The 24,781-nt window shown below is 36.2% G+C and overlaps 1 protein-coding gene across 5 annotated transcripts in view; it reads right to left on the minus strand.

Moving 5' to 3' along the window:
• Positions 1-24,781, minus strand: part of LOC129239928 (facilitated trehalose transporter Tret1-like) — a 59,026-nt gene that overhangs the window by 5,232 nt on the left and 29,013 nt on the right. For 2 of the 5 annotated variants that reach the window (XM_054875516.1, XM_054875513.1), the window contains exon 1: positions 4,818-5,048. The exons of the other annotated variants lie outside the window; for them this stretch is intronic. The gene's annotated coding sequence lies outside the window, so the exon portion shown is untranslated. Of the gene's footprint in view, positions 1-4,817; positions 5,049-24,781 lie in introns of those variants that run through there. 5 annotated transcript variants of the gene reach the window in all.

Consider the following 24,781-nt stretch of genomic DNA (forward strand, 5'->3'; position numbering starts at 1 on the left):
CCAGACGGAGTTCACTTTGCTTTATTTTTTCACTTACACTCCATTAAGATTTTCCATGCGTTGACTGGGCCTACCCAGTTTCGTGTAAAGGTGAACAGCACCACTGGCGTGAAGAAAAAGCAAGCGAGTTTGATAGTGAGAGGTAAGAAGCAACATTTCATAGTATCAGCTATCCTGTTGCTTATCACTAGCCTTTCAAATTGATACCTCTAAATTGTTCACCCTTTAGAAGAAACCCCTGGAAATGTCGCACGAGCGTGTGTTGTCCACGATTGTGTGTGTTGACCTACTCTGGTTAGTTTCCATAAAAAAATTCCATGAAATTTCACACACACAAATACATGCGTGTATGCTCTGATTTTCGTATTTAGTGGGTAATATTAGTAATACTTTTTTTATTTGTTGTTTACTTTTCAGCTCAATTCATAAAGTCGTCCAACTAATTCATTAATGAGAATGAGCCTACTACGAATTGATTACAGCGCCATAATTTCAAGTGATAAGCCTTCAAAACCAGTTAAGAAATTATTATCGTAGCCAAGTACAGACGCAAAGGTAAATAAATAATAAATAAAAGTGAAATCTTTCATTCGAAAAGTCACGAATGAGCTGTCTGGTGCGCGCACACGTTTCGTAAATTTGGTAAGCAGCACTTCGAGTAGGTGCTTAGTTGGCCGCAGATAGGCTGAATTTTATGGATTCTCTGCGACTTGAGTCTTAAGATCTACTGCTTTATGGCAAAGCATAATGATTGCTACCGTTTCATATTCTATTTATCTTCACTTATCTGTCGCTGGCAGGCAAAACAAACATAATAATAGTAAACATCTTAACACTCACTACTCAAGTAGCTCGCGACTATTTTTGGAGAATTGCTTTAAAATTCCTTGCCAATTTATTGGATTAACTAAGAATAGCTCTATTTGTCTAATGTCGCGGTGTTAAGTACTTGACATTTAGCTGCTGTTTGCATTTACTTAAAATTAAGTAGCCCGCTCAAATGACTTAATGCCGCATTAGCCAAGTATCACTAAAGATAACTCGATTCGCATAGTGACAATAAAATCCTTAATTAGGAAATTCCAACACGTCGCGATGGCGAATTACGAGGTAAGAACATTGAACTACATCAAATCACGTAGATCTACAAACAAATCAATACTTGAAGGGGAATTTCAAGTCTCATGCTTGGTATTAGTCAAATACAAATTAACACCACGAACGCGTCCGTTTTCCGGACTACATTTGTTGATAGCCGATTGCCGCTTTTAACTGATTACGGAAAACGATTGACGTGTTTGATGGGCCAAAGTCAAAATGCTTTATGATTATTTTTTGTTTACTACCTTTTGTATTCTTAACACAATCACACGCACACACACCCACACGTGAATTAGACAAGTATTACGGCCTAGCGTGCGATAATCGAAGAGAGCAAAAAATAATAAAAAAAAATTTAATTAAAAACAAAAAAAAATTTTTTTTTAAAACAACAAATATTTAAGAAAAACAAAAACAAAAAAAAATTAAAAAAAAAACAAAAACCAAAAAGAATTAAAAAAAAACAAAAACAAAAATTAATGGAAAATTTTTATACGCATAGCGCAGGGTCAGGTATACACAAGTAGCGCCACAACAAATGTGCGCATGTGTGTGTGATTGATGCGATGCGGTCTGCGTTCGTAGAATTGTTGATGAGACGGACAATCAATTTGGTGACCAATCGAATTTTTGCGATTAGGAAATTAACAATTTAAATTGATAGGGGGTTAGCTTACATGCTTTTGTATGTGTATGGATATGTATGTGTGTGTGTGTGTGAGTTTGAGTGCGCATGAAACGCTGTTTGATTTACGTCAGGAAATATGTGTATGTATGTGTGTAAAAAGTGCTTACGAGTATAAAAAAGTGGTTTAACACCTTTGACACAGTTAGCTAATTAATTGTCTGTGCGATTTAAATGCAAATTTATTTGAAAGGAGGAGTTTTTTTCCAGAGCGCCAATATTAAACTGCTTGCCGTCACTGACACATTTGACAAAGTACGCAACTACTGTGACAAGTGAAAGAGTTGCCGCCGCATACATATTTGTAAGCATTTAAAGATGTTCATATGTAAAAGGTGGTTAAATTGAATTTATTGATAAATGATTATTGCATTTTATTTGACATTTTTAAATTTCAGACTAACTCAATTTGAACCATGTAAAGACACACAATCGAGCAACGCGTTAAAGTTATTCAGGCTGATTATGAAAACAAGCGTTCAAATCAAAATGCATATCGCGCACTTCGTGAAGAAAATCATCTTCAGTGATTAGGCACATTTGAAATTTTAACAGTGTTTTTCTTGAAACTATTTTTTCCAACTTTCTCAAAAAGTACTAAACAAAAAGTATTTAGCAATTATTATTTTTTTGGTTAAGAATAATGATAATTTTTTTGATTTAAATTGTGTTTTGTTTACAGAAGGGCAATGATTTCTTAAAAAAACATTTGTTTTATGCTCAATAATCAAGTTACTTTTTTAATTTTATTCTGTTGAAGAACATTCTGTTTTGGTTAATTGCATTAATCTTTTGCTTTTAATTGATTTTTTTTTTGTTTTTTGCTTTTGAAGTGTAACTACTATTATTTTTTTGTTTAAGAATAGTGATAATTTTTTTTATTTAAATTGTTTTTTGTTTATTGAAGGGCAATAATTGATAATAATTTTGTTTTGGTCAAGAATAATATTAATTTTTAAAAACATTTTTTTATTCCCAATAATAAGTAATTTTTTAAATTTTTTTGTGTTTCAGATACAAGTTTTTTTAATTTTTTATTTATCAATTTTTTATTTTTTCGAAGCTTAACTATTCCTATTTTTTCGTTTAAGAATGGTGATAATATTTTTGATTTAAATTGTGTTTTGTTTACTGAGTTTTGTTTTATGCTCAACAATAAAGCTTCTTTTTTAATTTTTTTCTATATACGATTAAGATATAAACACTTTTCCGTTTTTTAATGATAAATTTAAATTAATTTTTTAGTTAAATTTAATAATATTAATATTTTTTTTGTTTTTTTTTTTTTGAAGTTTAAATATTATTATATATTATATATTTTTTTTTGTATAAGAATAGTGATAATTTTTTCATTTAAATTGTCGTTTATTTACTAAAGAGCCAAGAATATTAAATCAAATATTTTTTATGCTCAATAACAAAGCCATTTTTTTAACTTTTTTCTGTTTAAGAATAATTCATATATTTTTTTCGTTTTTTATTTATTTATTCACCTTTGTTTTTTGTTTACTGAAGCTAAATGATTTAAAACAAAAATCATTTTTTTGCTCCATAATAACGCTAATTATATATATATAAATATTTTTCCTCCTAATTATTATTTTGTGAGTTGTATTTTATTTTTCAAAATTTAAAACTCAAAACTCTATGGACCAAAGAACCAATAAAATTCGCCTTCCCACCATCGTCGGTTTTACCTAACGGGAGGGGTCCGTATCAATATTCAGCCGGCAGCATTTCTCAAAGATTTAAGAAATGTTTTTATGTAATTACCACAACAACAAACAATATTTTGTAAATCTGTACCGTAAATATGTCAGCGCTTTTAACAAAATTCTTTAATTTTTTGTGGCTTTTTAAAGTAAAAATTGGAAAATTTTGCAGAATTTGGTAAAATCTAATTATTATTTTTTTTTTAATATTTAATACACATTTTTTTAATATTTAATTAACAATTTTTTAGATATTTAACTTAAATTTTTTAAGTGTGTGGCTTTTCAAAGTAAAATTTTAAAAATTTTTGCAGAATTTGGTAAAATCTAATTATTAATTTTTTCATATTTAATATACATTTTTTTTTTAATGTTTAATTATAAATTTTTTAATATTTAATTAAATTTTTTTTTTAATATTTAATTAAAATTTTGTTTAATATTTAATTAATTTTTTTTTTAATATTTAATTAAAATTTGTTTAAATATTTAATTAAAATTTTTTAAATGCGTTAACTCTAAGAAAAAAATTCTTCGATTTTTTGTGGCCTTTTAAAGTAAAATTTAAAAAACTTTCCAGAATTTGTTAAAATCTAATTATTCATCTTCCGATTCCCTCATTAATACTGCGCGAAACTTTAGAGGAACAATTTTTGCTACATTTAAAAAAAACATTGCTAGCATTTGCAATTTCAATTCTTTGCATATTTTTTGCTCGTATACCAATTCCGCCTACATCACTCAAGTAGTTGCAAGATTTTTGTTATATTTATTTTTTTGCGGGTCTTAATTGCTCCATCATTTCACTTTGCCACTTTGCAATCTTTACTAAAGCAACAAGCAATTAGTTATAATTGCAAGCCAGAGATTCTCTTAAATCACAACAACTTAAGCGCAGGTAGGCATTAAATTTTGCACGCCGGGCAATTGCACAGGCACATATGTACATTTGTATGTGTAAATAACAGCATAGCTATGAACATCAGTCGTGTGTGCCATGAATATTTAAGCAGTTTAATTTAACAATTAGTTGATGCGCTGGAGCTTGTGGAATTCACATAAAGTAAATAAAGGAAATACTCAAATAATGCAGAATCTTTATAAATAGAATCAATTAAGGAATTTGCGCTTCTGCAGCCAACAGTTAATTTTTTTTGAATTTTCCTTATTTTCTTTTTGTTAATTTTCTTAAATGTCCTTAATTTTTTTTCTTCGTGCACAAAAATATTCGCAGTCTTTCAGTGATTTCAATGAGTTGGACGAAACACAAATATGAATATATGTATAATATTAAAAAAAAAAAATTAAAAATATCTCACTTTTTTTTCTTTTTCGCACCGCTCACTAATATCCTTTTCTATTTCGTATTTCGTATAACTGTTTGCTCAAATTTGCAGTATCCTTAGTATCCTGTGCACTTTGTGTGAAAATTTGCAATAACGCAAACAATCGTTTAGTCTTTTAATCGTATTTTTGAGCTTTATTGTTCTTTTTGTTATACACTCACTTGACCACCCTTATATGGCCGCAATTCGGACAGTAATGATAGATTTTTGCGATTTCGGACGCAATTTAAATACATTTTTCGACACATCTTTGCTATCAATAAAATTGCTTTATAGTAAACGCATTACAAATGCGTTGCTGCAGATTAAAACGACGCGATCGTAAACGATCATAATGCACGATCTCATTATAAATACTCGTACAAACACTTAAGTGCATATGTGTGCGACTGTATGTGCATGGTATGTGTACATCGGTAACATAAGTATTTAGTTACCGGCGCTTATCAGTGCCGCCAAGCAGCTATGTGACAGCGCAGTTTAGCGCCCGCAAACAAAACGTACGTAGGTACATAGTCGACATCCAATCAGCGATCGTTTGACATGTTCGTCAAGCTCAATTGGGCCGACGATGTGATAAGGTGATGAGCACCAGGAGAGCGCTCTCAGAATGCAATTGAGCCTATAGGAGTAAGTAGATGGGGTAACGCATGACAGTACACTAAAGTCGTGACATTTGCCTGCCAACTACAACAAATTGGCGTACAACATATGAAGTGTTGTTTTACTATTATTTGAATTAAAGTAAATATTATAAACTACACATGTAAATACTCACGTTTATTCTTATGTATGCGTGTTACATATGTTTGCATGTGCGTGCGCGTATTACTAAGAAAATCTATGATTCGCGTTATAAAAATGTTAAAGGGTTATACAGGGTGCGTTTATGCACTGGGTCAGTACTTTGTTTTTGTTAAATTTGTAATATAATAATAAAATGAAATTTATTTATTAATTTATTTTTGTGGTATAATCGAAAAGAGAGGGAGAAAAACTGTATGTATATGGTCGCTTCGGTACATGAGGGGAAATCGCTGTTTGCTGAGTACTTTCGCCCACTTCTTTTGCGCTTGATTAACACATGCGCTTTATTGAAAATTTTATTCACATAAAATGTTTTCGATAATATTAACACTTCTTACGATTTTAGGTTCTTGAACATTGTGTAGGGGGAATAGGAGGATGTGGCTCAAGTGGCCGCCTGTATCCTTGACGTAATAGTGTTTTCCCCAAATTCTTTTGCAAATCTTTAATATATTTTTTCTGCACAATCGCAATTAAATTATTATCTATTAAATAAATGTTTTAATAATTTCGACTCGTAGTTGTGGTTGAGGTGTTAGATAAGTTTTTATCGATTGCTCGATTGTCGAATTGATTGCTACAATTTGATCAAATTGACCTTGAAAATAGAACACAAACTGTGCTAGTTTTTTTATTAATTAAAATTGAGATTTATAAAATCCTCATTAAAATCTCTGCTATGTTAAAATATTAAGTTTAATCAGGAAATCAAGTTTCACATAACTTCTGCTGCTTCGATGTGATGGTGGATTATTGGCGTGGCTTGCAGCTGGCTTTAAGTTACAGTGCAAAATATTTTTCATTGTTTTTATTACCAGTGCTGCATTCACATCTCGTAAAACGTTGCTAAAGTTCCAACAAAATTTTGGTTTCCAATAGGTTGCCTCAGAATTGTCGGATTTGAAAAACAAATCGTCATAAGGAAGGACAGAAACTGAAAAGTTTAGTGCACAATAGCCAAGGCTTAGCTTTTAAAACCGATTTGGAATGCAGAGTAGATTTGCGCATGAATATATTGAATGAAACAATAAATTTATAAAAATCTAATAATTTATATTTTAGTATTGTAAATTATTTAGCATTAAAGATCAAATTTAATAATTTACAATTTAATAAAATTTAAAACTGCACAAGCACATTTCTATTTAATATTTATAAACGACTTACAGTATCATAACTCATAGCAGTCTTGCATTAGAAGTAGAATTGAAGCCAAAAATAGCAAACATATTATTGTAGCTGAAAATATTTTGGCTTGTGAAAAAAGCCAAAAAGAGCAAAAATATTAGCTGAAAAATTTGGTTTGAGAAAAAAAGATTTTTTTTCGTTCTTTAAAGCAAAAATATTAGCTGAAAATATTTTGATTTGTGGAAATATTTTTTTTTGTTTCGTTCTTTAAAGCAAAAGTATTAGCTGAAAATATTTTGGTTTGTGAAAATTTTTTTTTTGTTTTGTTCTCTAAAGCAAAAATATTAGCTGAAAATATTTGGTTTGTGAGAAAAAGATTTTTGTTTCGTTCTTTAAAGCAAAAAGATGAGCTGAAAATATTTGGTTTGTGAAAAAAGCCAAAAACAGCAAAAATATTAGCTGAAAAAATTTGGTTTGTGAAAAAAAGATTTTTTTTTGTTTCGTTCTTTAAAGCAAAAATAGTAGCTGAAAAAATTTCGTTTGTGAAAAAAGATTTTTTTGTTTCGTTCTTTAAAGCAAAAATATTAGCTGAAAAAATTTCGTTTGTGAAAAAAAGATTTTTTTTTGTTTCGTTCTTTATTTGTCTCATTTCGAAGAAAGTTGAAGAAAAAAAAGTTAATTACCATGAAATTTGTACTAAAATATGAAATGAAGGTGGAAGGCAGGCAAAACATGTACGAGAGAGTTTTGAGTGCTGTTGCCATACTGGATTCTTGCATAAAAAACAATAGAAACGAGTTTTTCGACGAAACTTTTCGCCTCCTTGTAGACAAATACGATAATCTCTGTTGTTGCTGTCGTTGTTGTTGTTATTGTTGTTGTAGCAGCATAAACATTCCTCATGTATACACGAGAAATGCTGTTGAAGTGACAATCCTTGCCCGGATATGGTAATGGGAATGGTTGTACGGGTTAGGCTAAGGCCTTTATGCACTGCGATCAGATTGATCTATCATTGATCATTGTGCGGCCCTAATTACTTAATTCTAACTATTTAGTACACCGAAGATTCGAACCAGCTCCTTAGGAGGGAGCAATTGTAGGTATTCCTTCTCTGGTAGGCACGAGTCCAGTATTCTGTGTCTCCTGTGGCCCAATGCCTCGCAGTTGGTGATTAAATGTTCATCACAGCAGAACCTGGATAATCTTGAACTAGATAATCCTATTGTGCTAAAACGTTTATTCCAGACAACGTTTATGAGGCAAAGTGACCTGTAGCGACCTGTAAGTGCTCCACAGAGTAGTCTGAGGCTCTTTTTATTTAGAGTTAGAGCAGATTTTGCTCTGTTGGCATTGAAGTTCAAAAAATGTTTGGAGTGATTAAGGCCGCTTGTACCGTTTCAGTGTTCCCTGATCAATTTTTTGGTTTCCCGTTTCAAAATAGTTTTGTTAAAGCCGAAAAATGGGGTTGGTCTAAGAAAAAGTCCTTCTGCCCGTTTTTTGGGCATAAAAGTCTGCCTTCTCGTTTCCTTCGTGTCCCTCATGTCCTGGTACCCAAATAAGTGAGACCTGATTATGAGTGGCTAGTTTGTTGAGTGTATTCTTACACTCTATTAGGATTTTTGACATGAATGTGAAGCTATTCAAAGCTTTGAGAACCGATTGGCTGTCCAAAAGTATTTTAATTTTTACTTTCTCGAACCCTCTTTTGGATATGACTCCCATTGTTTTCATTATGGCGAAGAGCTACGCATGGAAAATTGCGGTATCTGTACTTAGTGTTAGGGATTTGTGTGCCCTAGGCCCCACTATTCCTACTCATACTCCTTGGAGCGTTTTGGAACCATCTGTGTGGATTGGCCGGATATAAATCGGGGTCGTTCGTTACGTAGAACCGGACTGCGTAGGAACGTATGATGATCCCTCTTTGCTCTCAGTGTACCGGCTTCGGTTATTTGGTTGACTACAATGTTCCCAGGGATAGCATTTGGCTAGTTGAAAAAGTATTCCATACCCAAACGAGTTGTGAACTGAGAAATAACGGCTGGATTATTTATACGACTTTCGATGTTTGCTACGACTAATTAGTTCGATAAAGACATTGAAAAATTTCGTCTCGCATCACTTCTTCAATAATTTTGTAAAATCCTTGATTCCGACAGAGCTGAGATCTTCCAATTCATTAAAGGATTGTCTGCCCACAGTGTTGAGTCTACGTTTGGATAGAGCAGGACAGTGACACAGAAGGTGCGGGTCGTCTCTTCCTATTTCTCGTCTAGACAACTTCTGCAGAAGACATGCGTTTGCACAATCATTCTCTGGGCGTGCCTACCGATTAAGCAATGCTCCGTTATAACTGAAATCAGTGTGTTAAGACTGTACTATCTACAGTAGTTGGGAAGCCTAAAATTGAAGGAGATCCCCTGATGCTTGGATATACACCTACGCCCACTCTGCCATCGAGCTTTGAGCCATTTGTGTATACATGGATGGACTCGCCCTATCTTACCTCATCCCGTTCCCACTATTTCCTCGAGGGTAGAAGGGTCGTGAACGTTGTAATGGCATGTATAGGATATATATAGTATAGTCCACCTGTCCGGGAAGCCCCAACTTGCCATCCACGATTTTACCGTGGCCATATTCTATGTTTGACTTACTTAAAGTGCTTAGCCTTAGGGAGTTGTTCCGTTGGAAATAATTGGAACCTTTATTTTTAATGTTTTGAATTAAGGAAAAAATATTTTCAAAAACCTACCTAATACTATTAGTTAGTGTTAGCTGATCACAGTAAATTTGAAGTTCTGAAATTTCCATTCCAGGTTCTTGCGCGTTCAAAAAAATTAGTACTATTAAATTTTTCCCTTCATTCATTCGCAAGTACCAGCCAAGCAACCAATCGTATGGCAAATTTTTGTAAAAATTCCACTATTTTATTTATGAATTCATTGTGATTTCATTGAAAATCGATTTGGCGTCAATCGATGTGAAAGAAATGTAAACAAAGAGTTGATTGCACATTTGAAGTATCGTCAAAACTATTTGTAAAGCACTCACCTGAGTTGGCACCAGAACTATTATGCTAACACACACACACACACAGACAAGCACTTGAGCTATTCACATCACAATTATAACTGCATTTCTATATCTACTATAGATAATGTACTATGTACAAGGTGTCTCATTACGACCGCCATGATTATTTGCAGTATTTGTGGATTTCAAGGAAATTTTCGACGATATTTTAGCGCGTATGGATGGATTCGAGAAGCCCTAGAGATCTTAAGTGAATACCCAAGCATCCAGTCATGGAGTAAATTAAATTTGTGGGGGGTTGGGCAAGTCCAAGCACTCAATCAGGAAGACAATTGTACTACACCCACATAGATTACAGTGGAAGGAATACAGAGACGGGATAGAGGTATGGATGATAAGGCGAAGAAATTGGTTGGAGGTCACTCTTCAGCGCATCTTTTGAACGCATTGATGAATCTTAAATTATCCGGACGAGGAAGAGTATGAACTTTATCTATGCTATGAACATAGATAGCACCCCAACAACCTAAGTCTGGTTCTAGAAAACGCCACACAGCTACAGAGAAAATGCTCTGCAATGTCCTCATTCCCACGGCAGGATAGGCATATTGGATCGTCAATGATTCCCATGGTAGTCATGTGCTGACCACATGCGTTGTGCCCTGTGATTACACCAATCAGTACTCTCAGATCCTTTCTACTGAGTTTTAGGCGAAAGGTCGCTAATTTCCTGTTTGGTTCTTTTACAAATCACTTGGCTACTCTGCAGGAGCCCATACAACTTAGACCAACGTCTTCTATGGGTAGACCACATGAAGTCGTCATCCATAGTTGAATCGGTGCACAGAATTTTCCCCTAGGAAGGGTCTTCATTAGCCAGTTTATCAACCAACCCATTCCCTGTACTATCACAGTGTCCAGACACCCGTTGTGTTTTGCAGACACTTTGTTGTGTTTTGCAACCCTGCTCGGTTTTGTCTTACATTCACCGACTAATTTCGAAGAGCAGCGTGTGTTAGCAAGGGCCCTTCTAAGTGCAGCTTGACTGTCACTACACATTCCAATACTGTTGCCCCGCCACTTTTTCTCAATTAGCCAGTACGCCTCATTCAAGATGGCATAGACTTCCGTAAGGAATACCGTGGCCATCTGTCCAGTAGCGTAGGATTACTTAGTGTATTCGTCTAGGTACCATCCAGATCCGCCACAGTCACTGGTTTTGGATCCGTCAGTGTAGAAAGTGTGTTGAAATCTCGTTAATAGGTTCACTGAACTTAACTATTGATCTCTATCTGGGATCAAAACGTCATACTTCCTATCGAAGCTAACGTGAGCACCCGATTGTGCGCTGGCATCGAGAACAGTGTGTACCGCTCCGACCTGGTGGTAAATCTGACAGTGACCAGTGTTTTCTTCGTTTCCCCAAACTCCGTTTAACTTGAAACTGTGCGCCACCTTCATTACATACTTCCGGATTTGAAGATCTAGTGATTGCAAGTTCACGATGGCATTAGGGGTATCGTCAGATGTCGTACTCATAGCATCTGGGATACCACAGCACACACTTTTCTGTAGTCTGGTTAGGGGTTTTATTCCGGAAGTAGCCTTCCACCAGACTACAGAAGGGTATTTAACGCGTATGTTAGACCTATTGCACTTAATAGCTATGAGGAGAGACATGAGGTGTAGATAGGAAAAACGGGAAGGGTTGGGGCTGTAACATAGTTAATTCCTCTTCGATCTTATCTGCCTATTTGATGAATTTGCGAAGCTCGTCGAGGAGCAAAGAATGTATGAATGCATCAACATTCTCACTACATTTGATAACAAACGTGACTCATCTTCTTCCCAGCAGGAGACAAACTTGTGCATACATGTAACGGGTTGTCGACGACGGTCTAGTACATAGAATTTATCCCCATGGATTGTGATCCCCATTCTATCTAGGCCATAATCATAGCTTGCTCCATCCCAGCTTGATCAGGAATTCCGTTACCTGAAGAAAGGCTCATACGCTCAGCCAAAGCCAACTCTATCTTAGGTTTATTGAGAGAGCTGAGCTCGGATGAGGTACTGTGATGAGTAGAGGACTCAAAAGACCTTACGGTCAAAATGCATACCTTACTTTCACTCGTTAATGCTTTCATAAAGGGTCTTTCAAACTTCTTCTTCTTAATTGGCGGGATAACCGCTTCACGATTTTGGCCGAGTTCAACAGAGGACCCAGTTTTCGGTCTGCAGTAATTTTTGTATACTCGACAGAACCACTTTCTTGAAAATGTATCAAAATTACCGACTCATGCGGACTATTATTTCTAAGAAAAAAATTATAAATTTTGCGATATATTTTTCTGGTCGATCCATCTTCATAAAACGTTCTAACATCACAGATGAAGTACCCTTTACTAGAATTGGTTCATGGCTCTTTTGATATGGGGCTCCGGATCCTACAAGCCACCGGGCGATAAAGATCTTACAAACCACCGCTGATAAACAAAGATGACTCAATTACATTAAAGTCAGGTGGAATTCTTTAGTTCTGGAATTGCGTTTGTGATATTAGCAAGCACTTTTTCTTCCACAAAATAACTCCGAAAAAAAAAAATCCAAAGGCCTTAAGTCGGATACATTTGATAGTAAATTCTTTCTTCAAGTTTCGTCTTCAGCAAAGCTATTGCTGCATTCGTCATGTGATAATTTGCGCCGTCCCGTTAAAGGCTTCTCGTTATCGAATTCAATTTTTGTAATTTTAGGCGATACGCCAATGACGCAATTTTAATATCGGCCAGCATGAATGGAATCCAAAGATTGGTCAATAGTGGCAAGGCAAAGTCAATAATCTATCTATGTCAACAAGACAAAATTCATATCGGTCAGTCGTAGGAATGTCTAGAATAATCTCACACAGACAAGTAATAACATACCGATTGGACAGGCTAATAAATTTAAATACCTTCGTCGCTTCATTTATGATAAATGCGTTGATTCAATGGAAATTAAATGCGGAACAGAAATGGCTGGATCTGCTTTTTGTAAATACAGTAGTGTTTTAGGGAACCCTGAGTTTAATTGAAATTCAAAAATACGCTTTGTGGGATGTTTGTTTTGTCAGATTTGCTGTATGGCATGGAAACATGAACGATGGAAGTTTCTTAGATGAATCGCATAGAGACAATCGAAATGTGGATATTACGAAGACTAAAGGCCATATATACAGAAATTATAAGTACGAGACCCCTAACTGGCTCAACGTAATCGGGGTTATCAAAGTGGCATGTTTACGAAATAAACTGAGATTGTCTTAATGATATGCGAAAAAAATCAACACAGTTTTCGTTCATGTTCCTTAGAAGACGTCTGAGTAACTACTAATTGGACGAGTGCATGTAAAATTAGCAAACAGAATGTGCTGCCGAGTCCTCGGTGACGTCACGATGGAGATAATAATGAAATGGCGACTATCGTGATCCCATTACTTTGGTCTCAGCGAATTTGACAAATCCAGTGACGTCCTCCTGAGTGGATTTTTTAACCTTGTTTTAATTGTAGATTTTTTTTTAACTTACGATTTTGGTAGCTTTAAAAAAGAAAAACACCAAACCCAACAATTTTCTCATTTTGAGTATAAAAAACTAAACTTATTGCCAAGAGCTAAGAGTTGGCAGCACTGCACAACTAGGCTAGGGTGACGTCACGCACTCTCTGTCGGACGCAATCTTTTTCTATCATTCTTGGTAATCTATCATCTTTTACATTGCCAGTTGTATTCTCGAAAAAGAATGGCACAATCGCACCACCAGCCCAAAATGCACACTAAACAATGGCTTGCGGTGGATCTTGGAATTACTCTTAATTTTTTAATGATAGAGATGGGGACCAATAGTATCAAGTTCAAAATGCATGTCAAGGAGAAGGCGGATTTTATGACCGAAATATACAAACTTTTAAAAATTCTCATTTCTTCGGAATTTTTTCATGCAATTCACTCAACACTGCTGTCGCAAGCAATTCACGGCGATAAATTCAAAACCGAGAGTCAAATGAGACACCTGTTATATGTGGTATATTCGTATACATTCATTTTCAAATAAGTAATTATGGACATTATGTGAAAAAAGTACCAGAAGTTGTTAGTTTAAACGGTCAGAATAATGTGATTTGCAAATTATTTCAGTAAACCAGCAGACAATTTCTTCAAACCAATCATCTTCTTTCTGCAATACATTATTGGGATATGAGTCATTTTTCTATCAAACATATTATATAAATGACTCTGTTTTTTTGAGATGCCGCAGGAATATTTTCTTGAGGAAAATTTTTTTGAGAAATAGTCAGGATTCTACTTCTTCTTTTTTTTATAGTCACATTCAGTAAACTATAAACGTTCTGAATGTCTAAAAACAGAGAATCTAGATCAAAATAGGAAGTGTTCCGATATCTACTAATCTAGCGAAATTCAGACATAGTGCTCAAAAAAATATGTATTTTCTCATGGTTTTCTTTCAAAATTTGGTTTAATTTGACTGATATAAATAATTCACAAGCCAATAGTAGATATTGAAGACATAGGAAATAAAGTTATTCCATTTAAAAACCACACAAAAGTAAAAAGCAAAAACAACATACCCTTCAAATACAGCTGTCACGAGTATACTTGTCGTGAAGATAAAAAAAAGGCATTCATGTTATTGTACAAGAAATCAACTGTAACTTTTGTTCCATGAAAAAAAGGGCAAATAAAGATCTTCTAGAAAATGTACATTTTAGAATATTCGTTGGTCTGGCAACCTTATTTATTTTAATACACAATAACTTATATTGAGCTTAAATAACCAGCTCTTGGGAAGTACGAGTTACGAATCGATTTTTTCAAATAAAAAAGCATGTCTTACGTATGTCCCAGTTGATTGTGTGATGCTTAAAAATGTATATTCTTCTTCTTCTTTCACAGCATTACAAAGTGAAAGCTTCCTTCACAATCCGCCCTCAAAGCGGTCGATCTTGAGCTTTTTGCTTCGGAGTTACGTATTCTCAAGACCTTGAGATTAGCCTCCACTGCATCTGTCCATCGGTTGCTCTATCTGCCCTTGGCCTTCATCTCCATTACCTTCGCTGCCATGGCTTTCTTCACGGCACAGTCAGCAGGCATACGGGCAACATGACCTAGCCACCTTATGCGCTCCGCTTTAACAAAACGCACAGCTGTCTCGTTCTCAGTGAGATCGTTCAGTTTGCTGTTATATCGGATTCTATAGGTGCCATCATCCATTCTTATTGGGACAAAAATCTATATATTTTCTAAAAAACCAATGCGCAATGTTTGATTTTTAGTCATAATTCCCTATAGGTAGGAACATTTTACTCTGTTTATATCGAATATACTCATCGTCGGTGGAAAATAATTAGGCAGGCAGAACAATTTTTTCGAAACAAAATTAAACAGTTAAAGAGTTAAATAATTAAATTTAAATCAGTATTGTGTATGACCATCCCGAGCATCTATAACACCTTGTAGTCTGTATTTATGTAATTTTTGAACATTGAAGTCCTAAGATTTCTTGAGTCATTCCTCAAAATAAAGTTTTTGAGTTCTGCTCAACCTTTTGGTTTTTTTTCTTTCAACTTTTTCTTCAAATATGCCCACTATTTTTCTATAGGATTGATATTGAACTTAAATAAATGAAAGTTAATTGTACGCGCTTTGAGCTGATATATCCAATACTTTACTGCCACATTCTAACCAAGCGAGTTTTATGTTCTGGATCGTTATACTGGTAGAATTTAAACCGGCAGTGAAGTAGAATAAAAAATTGCCAATGAACCAAAATTTTATTGTATTATTTATCGTGCATCCATCTTATCTTCTACACCATTTACCCCCAAATCCCCCATTCCCCATACTACATATAACTGAAAGTTTTCCTTACTTCACTGTTGGTATAGTATTTCGCCTTTCCAATGCGTTTAATGGCTACCGCCACTCTCTATAGGGTCCATCGCCGTAATACAGAATGATTTTGGTCTCGTCGCTGAATATCGCATCATCCCAGTAGCTATCTAGGATAGAGCTAGCTTGTAGGTCCGTTCTAGCGAAAGAGCCAAAAATATTAGGCAGTAAATGAAAAATATTCGCTAGTCGCTATGCAGCTTTTGAGAGAACGAAATCGTCGCAGATGGTTAGGTTTGTGGAAAAAAAACTCGTGCATTTGGCAGCACGAAAAACCACATTCTCACAAAGCTATTATTGGGAAGCAACTGATTTCGAGCTTCGGTTGACTTTTTTCCACTTTTAAAAACTTAAACTGGCAATTTGAATCAATAGAAGACCCAAGGAAGCTTCTGCAGAATACGCGACTGACATCAGTTCCGAGAAATGCGCTTCAAAAATATTTTGATGGTTGAGTAATTCGTTGCCGTAAGTGCCATTATTTCGGATGAGGCCTACTTTGAAGACGATGTAATAAATCATGAATAAGTAATAAATATTTAACTAACTACTGGCACTTTTTGGACAGAATATTTGCACCAAAGATATATGCATTTGTAAGTGTGCTTGTAAAAATAAAATTGTTGCACCAACAGCCATAGAAAACGTTTGATTTGTTTACTTCACTTTGCTATGGAGAAACAATAAAATGTCAATCACGTGCTTTGTTAACCCGGCTACCCCTCACACCACTCCTGATCACATTCAGTTACCAATTTAATGCCATTTGTTGCCAATTGCAACATTTTAAAATTTTGCAAATTTATATTTTTGATTTATTTTCATTTTTTCCCCCCTTTTAATGAAACCAAAACTTTTCAGCTTTTGACATATTTAAATGGAAGAACATTTTCAACGATTCAAAAATTGTAGTATTGTTACATTACGTTTGCCAGCATGATTGTTGTTTCAGCAAATTCTTTTGTATTGGCTCATCACTTAGCTATACACACACATAGCCACACATATACATATGTATGTAGGTATCTTTCCACTGTTGAGTGTTGGCGACGTTTCAAGTGGCTAGGCGGTAGTCCCTTGCATGTGAAGGGGTAAATAAATTTGTATTTAATAAATTATTAATCAAATGCTACTGATTCATTGATTCCACACAGCATAACATAAAAAAAAATGTTTTTTTTTATTACATATTTCAATAGTTTTGTCAAAGCTAACTGGCAATGCATATCTACCAGGTGCTTGTTTGCAGTTATTTCGTAATGAAGCGGGAAAGTACGATGAAACACTTTCGTTCATAGAAAAATGCAAATGAAAAAGAGGAATACGAAAGTGTGATTTTAGTAATTAAAGTAAATCAACTGTCAGCTGCACACGAGGCCGCATCACAAACTGGACTAAAAATCAATATCGCGAAGACTAAAGTTATGCGCATCAACACCAGCGAATGGCAAGCTCTTCATTATCTCCAAAACCGGCGGGTCAGCAGCTGACATACGTGACCGTATATCCAAGGGATGCGCTGCATTTGGCATCGTCTCACATCTCCAGGCATACCAAACTCAAGATTTTCAATGCCAACGTGAAATCCGTAGTATTGTAAGGGTGTGAAACTTGGAACATATCGTCATGTGTACTACAGTCGCTGCAAGCCTTTCTTAATCGTTGCCTACGCAAGATTATGCGCATATATTGGCCCCAGGTTATTACCAAGCAAACACGAGTCCACATAGAAATTCAACGCCGTAAGTGGAAATGGACCGGTCATACGTTGAGAAAGCCCCATGAAGACATAACAAGAACAGCACTGGATTGGAACCCCCAATTCAGCCGCAAACGTGGGAGACCAGCCAATGCGTGGAGGCGTCAGGTCGGCGCAGAAGTAAGAAATGCAGGCCGTGCGTGGAACGAAATTAAATGTTTAGCCTTAGATAAAATTAATTATAATTTGTTTATTGAGGCCCTATGCTCCATCTAGAAGCCTCGGGAAAATATATATAACTGTCAGCTGCCCGGTCATTTGCTGATACAGTAGAGGTACAAATTTTCATGAAATGAGTCGTTAAAATAGATATTTATATTGTTTTATTCACAGATACTCGAATTCAGCAGAGTACATTGGAATAGTATGTTTCAAGCAGAAGTTCTCGGGATAAGGGCAGCTTGCAAGATAATCAGAAATCATCCACAGCAACTATCAGATGCATGTATTTTTTCAGATATATTTTTCAGCTATAAAAGCAACAACAACCCATTCAAAAATCATCAGACAATAAAAATGAATTGAAAGTCTTAGAAAACACGACAGGCATCACTCTCATCGTGGTCTACGTGGCCATAGAAACATAGAAGGAAATGAGAAAGCCGATGAGCTGGCAAGATAGGGGGCTTCCTCCAGAGCATCCGAAGTGGTAGTAGTGGGCTGCCCCCGTAGCGTCTACGAAAGAGAGATTTTCTATAAAAATTCCAGAAACAGCCTCCTGAATAAATAAACCTGCAAAATAAATCAACAAACGTGGGCCAATTTCAACAAATCCAGAAGTGATGCGCGGTTAAGAAAGTTAAGAATAGATATCTGCAGAAGTACGTCAACTATAACCGGCGATTGGCCACTCGGAGATCGTATTGGGAAGATGGAGTGGACGTATAATGATAGATGTAGAAGCTGCAATCAAGAAGATTCTAGGGAGACAGCCCAAGTCTGGGTGCTCTACGATCTAGAATGCTGGGGGAATTCTCAATGAACATCTTGGTAGAAACTGCGTGAAAGAAAGTAAATGGCACAGGCAAATTCATAGTCAAATCAAGATGATCGGAGTAAATAAAAGCAGTGGTTCTACTAGTGGTGTACCAAAATGGCACCTTTTTGTGCTAATTGAGTCCGGGATTTGATAATTGTCAAGGGATTTGTCACTCAGACAGCACCTCTACCAATCAATCAACAAAGTGCATACACATTTACTTAAGAATTTAGAGCGCGTTTGATTATATTATATATACAAAAATAAGCTGGAAGTTTTAAATGTTTCAGTTAGTTTTTAAACTTAAGCATAAAGCTTCTTGTGTGGTTCTTATTTGTTATGTTAGAAAATGATCATCAACAAATGGCAAGTTATGGAGTTAAAAGCATATGTTCATATAAAGTCAAAGCTCTAAAACAATAATCTTACCTCCACCTCTGTAGACCCATTTTCGCACGACTTATTCTGAAAACGACGCACTCACACGTTTTCTTACAATGGGGACGATTTGGATATATTGAGTATAGTTTTCATGTGACCAAACAACACATTTGCATTGAATAAGATTCCAGTGGAAACACAATCTACGTGTACTGCTACTACTCTACGATCTTCTGCTTTGTTTTGAAAAATCAATAGCTTTTTAACCGCAGAACGACGTTTATAGCGTATGAAACAGAGCAGCTTTCGAAGGAATCCATCGGAAATATAATACTCCGATCAATTAAAAAAGTTTTGTATTTGTTTTATGCAAGGTGGCGCAAAACTAATCATCCAATTTCGTTTTTAATATTTTTTACTAAATAAAAAAATATTTTGAGTAATGGAAGTCTTGCCTATTTGTATGATGCAGCTGCCTCGTTCACAAGTGCCAAATGTTGGCGTCTGATTGACGATGGAATTATTGACGTACGATGTCGTTTTCAAAAATCTTCCGTTGGGGTGATTAGTTTTGCGCCACCTTGAACTATGGTCATTGACATAGGTATTAAATTTCATACCATCCCCTCGGCATACAAGATCATGCAGGTTCTGCTGTGATCACCTGATGATGGAAGACCTACAATTGGTCCCTCCGCGGTATACCAAATAATAATAATTAAGTAATTAGGGGCACACAATAGACCAATCTGGTCGCGTGCATAGAGGTGTAGCCTAACCTGTACACCCACTACCATTACCATCTGCTCGGTATGTTCCGTTATAAAGCTTGTGCTTATCGAACAACCAAAAATGAGTTTCGTGATTCCAAAAACATTAAATTGCTTAGAAAAAAGCGTCGCCTTCGCCAAGGATGATAGATTATGAGGTTTGCTATTTAGCTGTGGTGAAAAATAAAATTGTGAGGGGAAGTTTGGCTGCCACGTCACTTGAGAAATTCGGCAACCGAATTCTGCACGATCATTTCAGATGTAATAGCACACTCGTTCAATAAGTCGTTGTTCAAACGACAACGAAATGTCATTGTCTAATTTTTTTCGTATATCAACACAATCTCAGTTTTTTTGTAAACACACCCCAAGAGACGTCAGCCCATTAGCTGAATCTGTCAAATTCGATGAGAGTAACGAAAAACGGTCTGCTAAATAGCGCACCTCTAAAAATAGTGAAAACCATTGCCTTTACAACTACAAACAAAGAAATGAGTACAGCCTATGATGCGTTCACGAAGCGTGGCGTAACTGGAATTGAGACTTGGATTTGTGTGTGCCTTCACCTCCGAAGCAATAGACCAATCGAGCGAATGTCTACCGAAATAATCGAAATAAAGTTGCTCAAAAATCAAAAGCATGCTGATAATGTCTTCCACTATTGAGACTAGTATTCTATGGATTTATTATTCTCGTCCAAAAAATTAGCAGATAATTTTATAATTTACACGTGACTTGCTTGAAACTATTTGCAAAGATTTGTAACGAAATTCCCGTAGCCGGTTGAGCGGATGCATGACTACCATTCGGTAGCGCACGGGCTCGAAACCCACTAAGGGCACGAAATCCTTAAAATATCGAAAATGTTTTTTCTACCTCTGGGTATATTTCTGCCATGAACAAATTTCTTATAAAAAACTATCTCTCATTCAGAGGTCACGTAAAACTGTAGGACCCCCCATTTAGGGAAAACTTCCAGACCACAGACTGGATGAGGAGATTGACCAAACAACGAAACGAATCTGAGCACCAAAATTTGGATACACAAATATCCCATTAATTTTTACTGTATTTTTGCGCACCAGAAATCTACGTCGAATTTAATTTTAAAAGTAAATAACTAAATATGCATATTTACATATGCCTTAGTTGTACAAGGAAATGAAGAAATGTCACAGCGATTATAGAAAAAGATAAGCCTACATCCTTACGAAAGTGGCAGAAGTATTGGAATAACTCGTAAAAAAGGATGGACTTATGCGCTAATCCCAAATATAAAAAATGGATATACCGACGATATGGCGAAGTTAACTGCCAAAAAATGAAAATGCCCGATAAAACCGTTTTAAGCTACGTGAGTCACCTTTATGGCCAGTTTGTCATGAAGAGGAATATGCGCAAGGCAAACATTGTTTGCATGCCCACGATTTGCGGCGGTTTAGCCCCACTATTAAAAGTTCCGATAAGGCCATAAAACTTAGTCGATATTATGCTGGCTTCAAAGTATGCACGTGCGATAACGTTTCATCAACAATCAGCGATAAACGGCGTGCATTAAAGTACGCAGAATTGAGTGGAGCATCCGTCGGCAAGGTCAGCGGAAGCTAAACAGAAGGTATAAGGCAAAGAAATGGGCTCTTGAAGTCGACATGAGATAAGTATGGTGTGAGTAGGTAAACAGACCCAACTGATTTGACTTCTTTTTGAAATATACAAAACTGTGGAGAGATTAAAGTTTTTATGCATGCAAGAGTGATTGACATAAGTGGTCAAATAGCCCACTGTAGTACTTGGGCGGATATCGGTACTTAGTCGGTAGGAGGTAGGATAGGTAGCTAGGCGAAATGGTTGAAGTGCCAGTTTGGCAGTCCCCAAGTAGCACTAAAGCGCCGTTTTGATACCCTTATGAGACCTCCAAAAGGCAGATATCTACAGCCCACCACAACTGTTTATATTTATAATGGAGAAGGTTGATGGGAGTTAGATTCTTAGCACTTGCCCCGGCTGTTGAAGAAAGGAGCACCCAGAGATCTTAATCGTCTAGCTGCCAAACCCGGACATTTACAGAGAAAGTGCTTAACAGTGCTTTTGAGTCCTTTGTATATCGTTTTGGGGCCAAAGGGTTTTCGAAATAGCACATGAAGAAATGGAGCTCTATCTTTTCCGCATTTTCCTGAGAAATAATTTGTGCATGGCCCCTTTAACAACTGTCTGGGGGATGCCGATGCCTGGGTAGGAGGTTTAGTTCAGTCTAAAGACCTGGAGTAAAGGTTTTAGAAGCGTATTGATAATTATTGAGTGTATTGAGCTTCGAATTGATAGTCTTATCCCATCTCCTGGTAGGAGGTGCAAGAATCCTGCGAAATTCAACCATTTATGCTCTTGGAAATGTTTAAGCTGAAAAGGAAGAAAAGCCTCGGTTATTTGCAGATAACAGCTGAAGTTCTAAAAAACCTAACACCTACCGCGTTGAGTAAATTAACAATGATTCCCAAATTAGGAAAAAATGCAAATTTTACAACCTCTTATCGCCCAATTTTATTACTTCCTTTGTTGGGAAAACTTTTTGAGCTTAGCAAGAAATTATCGTGCTCAAAGAAGCCATCTCTACTCACCAATATGGACTTAGACAAGATCATGTTCATTCTATAATGGATCAAGTGCATAGATTAGTCCATATAATGGCAGAAGCTGTGGAGAAAAAATCCGGCTGTTCCGCCATTTTTCTTGAAGTCGCACAGGCGTTCGACAAAGTCTGGCACGAGGGACTAATCTACAAACTTAAAATAATACTTTCGATGCTGTTACCAGATCTACTAGAAGCTTATAGCAATGATCGGTAGGTTCGAATAAAGCATGGACGGGTACGGTCAAACATAAAGAAAATTAATGCAGGCGGGCCGCATATTCGAACCTATTTTATACTTATTCACTTCAGCCATTCCCGTTCCTGAATGCAGCTAAATTACAACACTTGCGGAGGATACGTGCATATTCTCCGTTGGTGAGAATCGGTATGGGTCGGAGAATAAGTTCGTAGCGTTTTTATATTTTCTTTTATTTTGGAACGATTTGTTTGCTGTTTCGCAAAGGGTAAGTATTCATTCGATGGAACTCTTTCTGCTCTACAAAACTATGTTCATTGTATTTTTGAGTTATTTAATTTTTTATTAGTATTGAAGCGGCCGCCGTAGCCGAATAGGTTGGTGCGTGATTACCATTTGGAATTCACTGAGAGGTCGTTGGTTCGAATCTCGGTGAAAGCAAAATTAATAAAAACATTTTTCTATTAGCGGTCGCCCCTCGGCAGGCAATTGCAAACCTCCGAGTGTATTTCTGCCATGAAAAAGCTCCTCATAAAAATATCTGCCGTTCGGAGTCGGCTTGAAACTGTAGGTCCCTCCATTTGTGGAACAACATCAAGACGCACACCACAAATAGGAGCAGGAGCTCGGCCAAACACCTAACAGAAGTGTACGCGCCAATTATTTATTTATTTTTTATTGAAGCTTAGAAATGGAATACCCAAGAGGCAAAAATCAACATTTTCGGCACCTGCTCTTCTTTGCTTTCATCGTGGTCAAAAAGCTGCCGAAGCCGAAGCAGCCCGGACATTTGCGACGTGTATGGGGAATATATCATAGGTAAGTCTACAGCACGGCAATGGTTTGCAAAATTCAAAAAAGGGCGACTTTGACGTCGACGACACGTCCCGCAGCGGAATGAATTTTGAGAAACTTCTCAAATCACTTTTGAAGAAGAACGGTCGCCAAATCAGTCGTAAATTGGCGGACAAAATGAACTGCGATTATAAAACGATTTTTAGTCATCTTTATTCAATAGGATTTATCAAAAAATTATCGAAAAGAAAAAAAGAAATTCGCCTTGAAATTGCTTCTCAGCATTTCGCCCGCCATCGAGCAACACGCAGTCACAAACAGCGCTTTGTGTACCAAATCGTCAGGGGTGATGAGAAATGTTGCCTATACATCAATATGAAGCAGAGAAAGGAGCGGGTGGCTTCAGCAGATACGCCAAAGCCGAGAGTCAAGCCGGATCTTCATCCAAAGAAGATCATGACATGTATTTGGTGGGACTGGGAAGGCACGGTGCTCTGGAAAATGCTCGAAACGCCGGATTGTTTGGGATGCGGACGGCGTCACTCTCATGAATTTTTTGGAAAAGATGCTGTTTCACCACGATAACGCACCAGTAAATTCATCCGAAGGTGTCGTCGCCAAACAGCAAGAATTGTGTTATAGATTGCTACCGCACCCCCCGTATTCACCCGATCTGGCTCGCTGTCACTTTTTCTTGTTTCCTAACATAAAGAAATTACTCGCGGGAAAAAAATTTAGGTCAAACGAGTAAATCATCGCCGAGACAGAGGCGTATTTTGGAGAGCTCGACAAATCCTATTTTTTGGAGGCTTTAAAAAAATGGCCCGAGATTGGGAGATGTTTATCTTTATGAAAAAAAAAAGAAAAGATGGTGTCTTCATATACTCGTATACACAAGAAGGCTGAAAAGAAGCAAACCACTGGACCTTGTGGTTAACCCATTGTTTTGTTAACTATGTGTAATAGCATGAAATAAATAAATGTTTAAGGTTTCAATAAAAAAAAATAAGCGTATTGATCTACCCTCAGTTCATCAGGAAATATACTTGATTGTGGGCATACGATTGCGGGACGTGCAATCTGCTCAGTCGTTTTATGGTTTAACCCTTTCACTACACACTCAACTCATGACGATTATACCTCCTATGAAAAATGAAAAAAAAAAATTGTCAAAAAGGCAATTCACATTTTATTTAAATTAGAAAATATCCCGCTGGTTGTTTTTGGCATTTCAGTTTATGATCAGCTGATACGAGGGCATTCAGTGAGTGCATGGATTTTTGTTGGAATCACGCGTGTTATTCGATTTATCAGTGCGCATAAGTGCCTTTTTCCTTACAGTTATTTTGCGTAAGTAATACGATTTTTTAATATTATAATCAAATGAGTTAGCAAAAATATGTCTCAATTTATTCTTATAGTGAGTTTTTCTATTTGGGCAATGGGAGACCAATGGAGTGTGGTTTGATTAAGGGGTTACATACGTCAAGAATTTTCAAGAAATCGA

This window comes from Anastrepha obliqua, chromosome 1, assembly GCF_027943255.1.
Source record: "Anastrepha obliqua isolate idAnaObli1 chromosome 1, idAnaObli1_1.0, whole genome shotgun sequence".
In the NCBI taxonomy this organism is placed as follows: Eukaryota; Metazoa; Arthropoda; class Insecta; order Diptera; family Tephritidae; genus Anastrepha; species Anastrepha obliqua.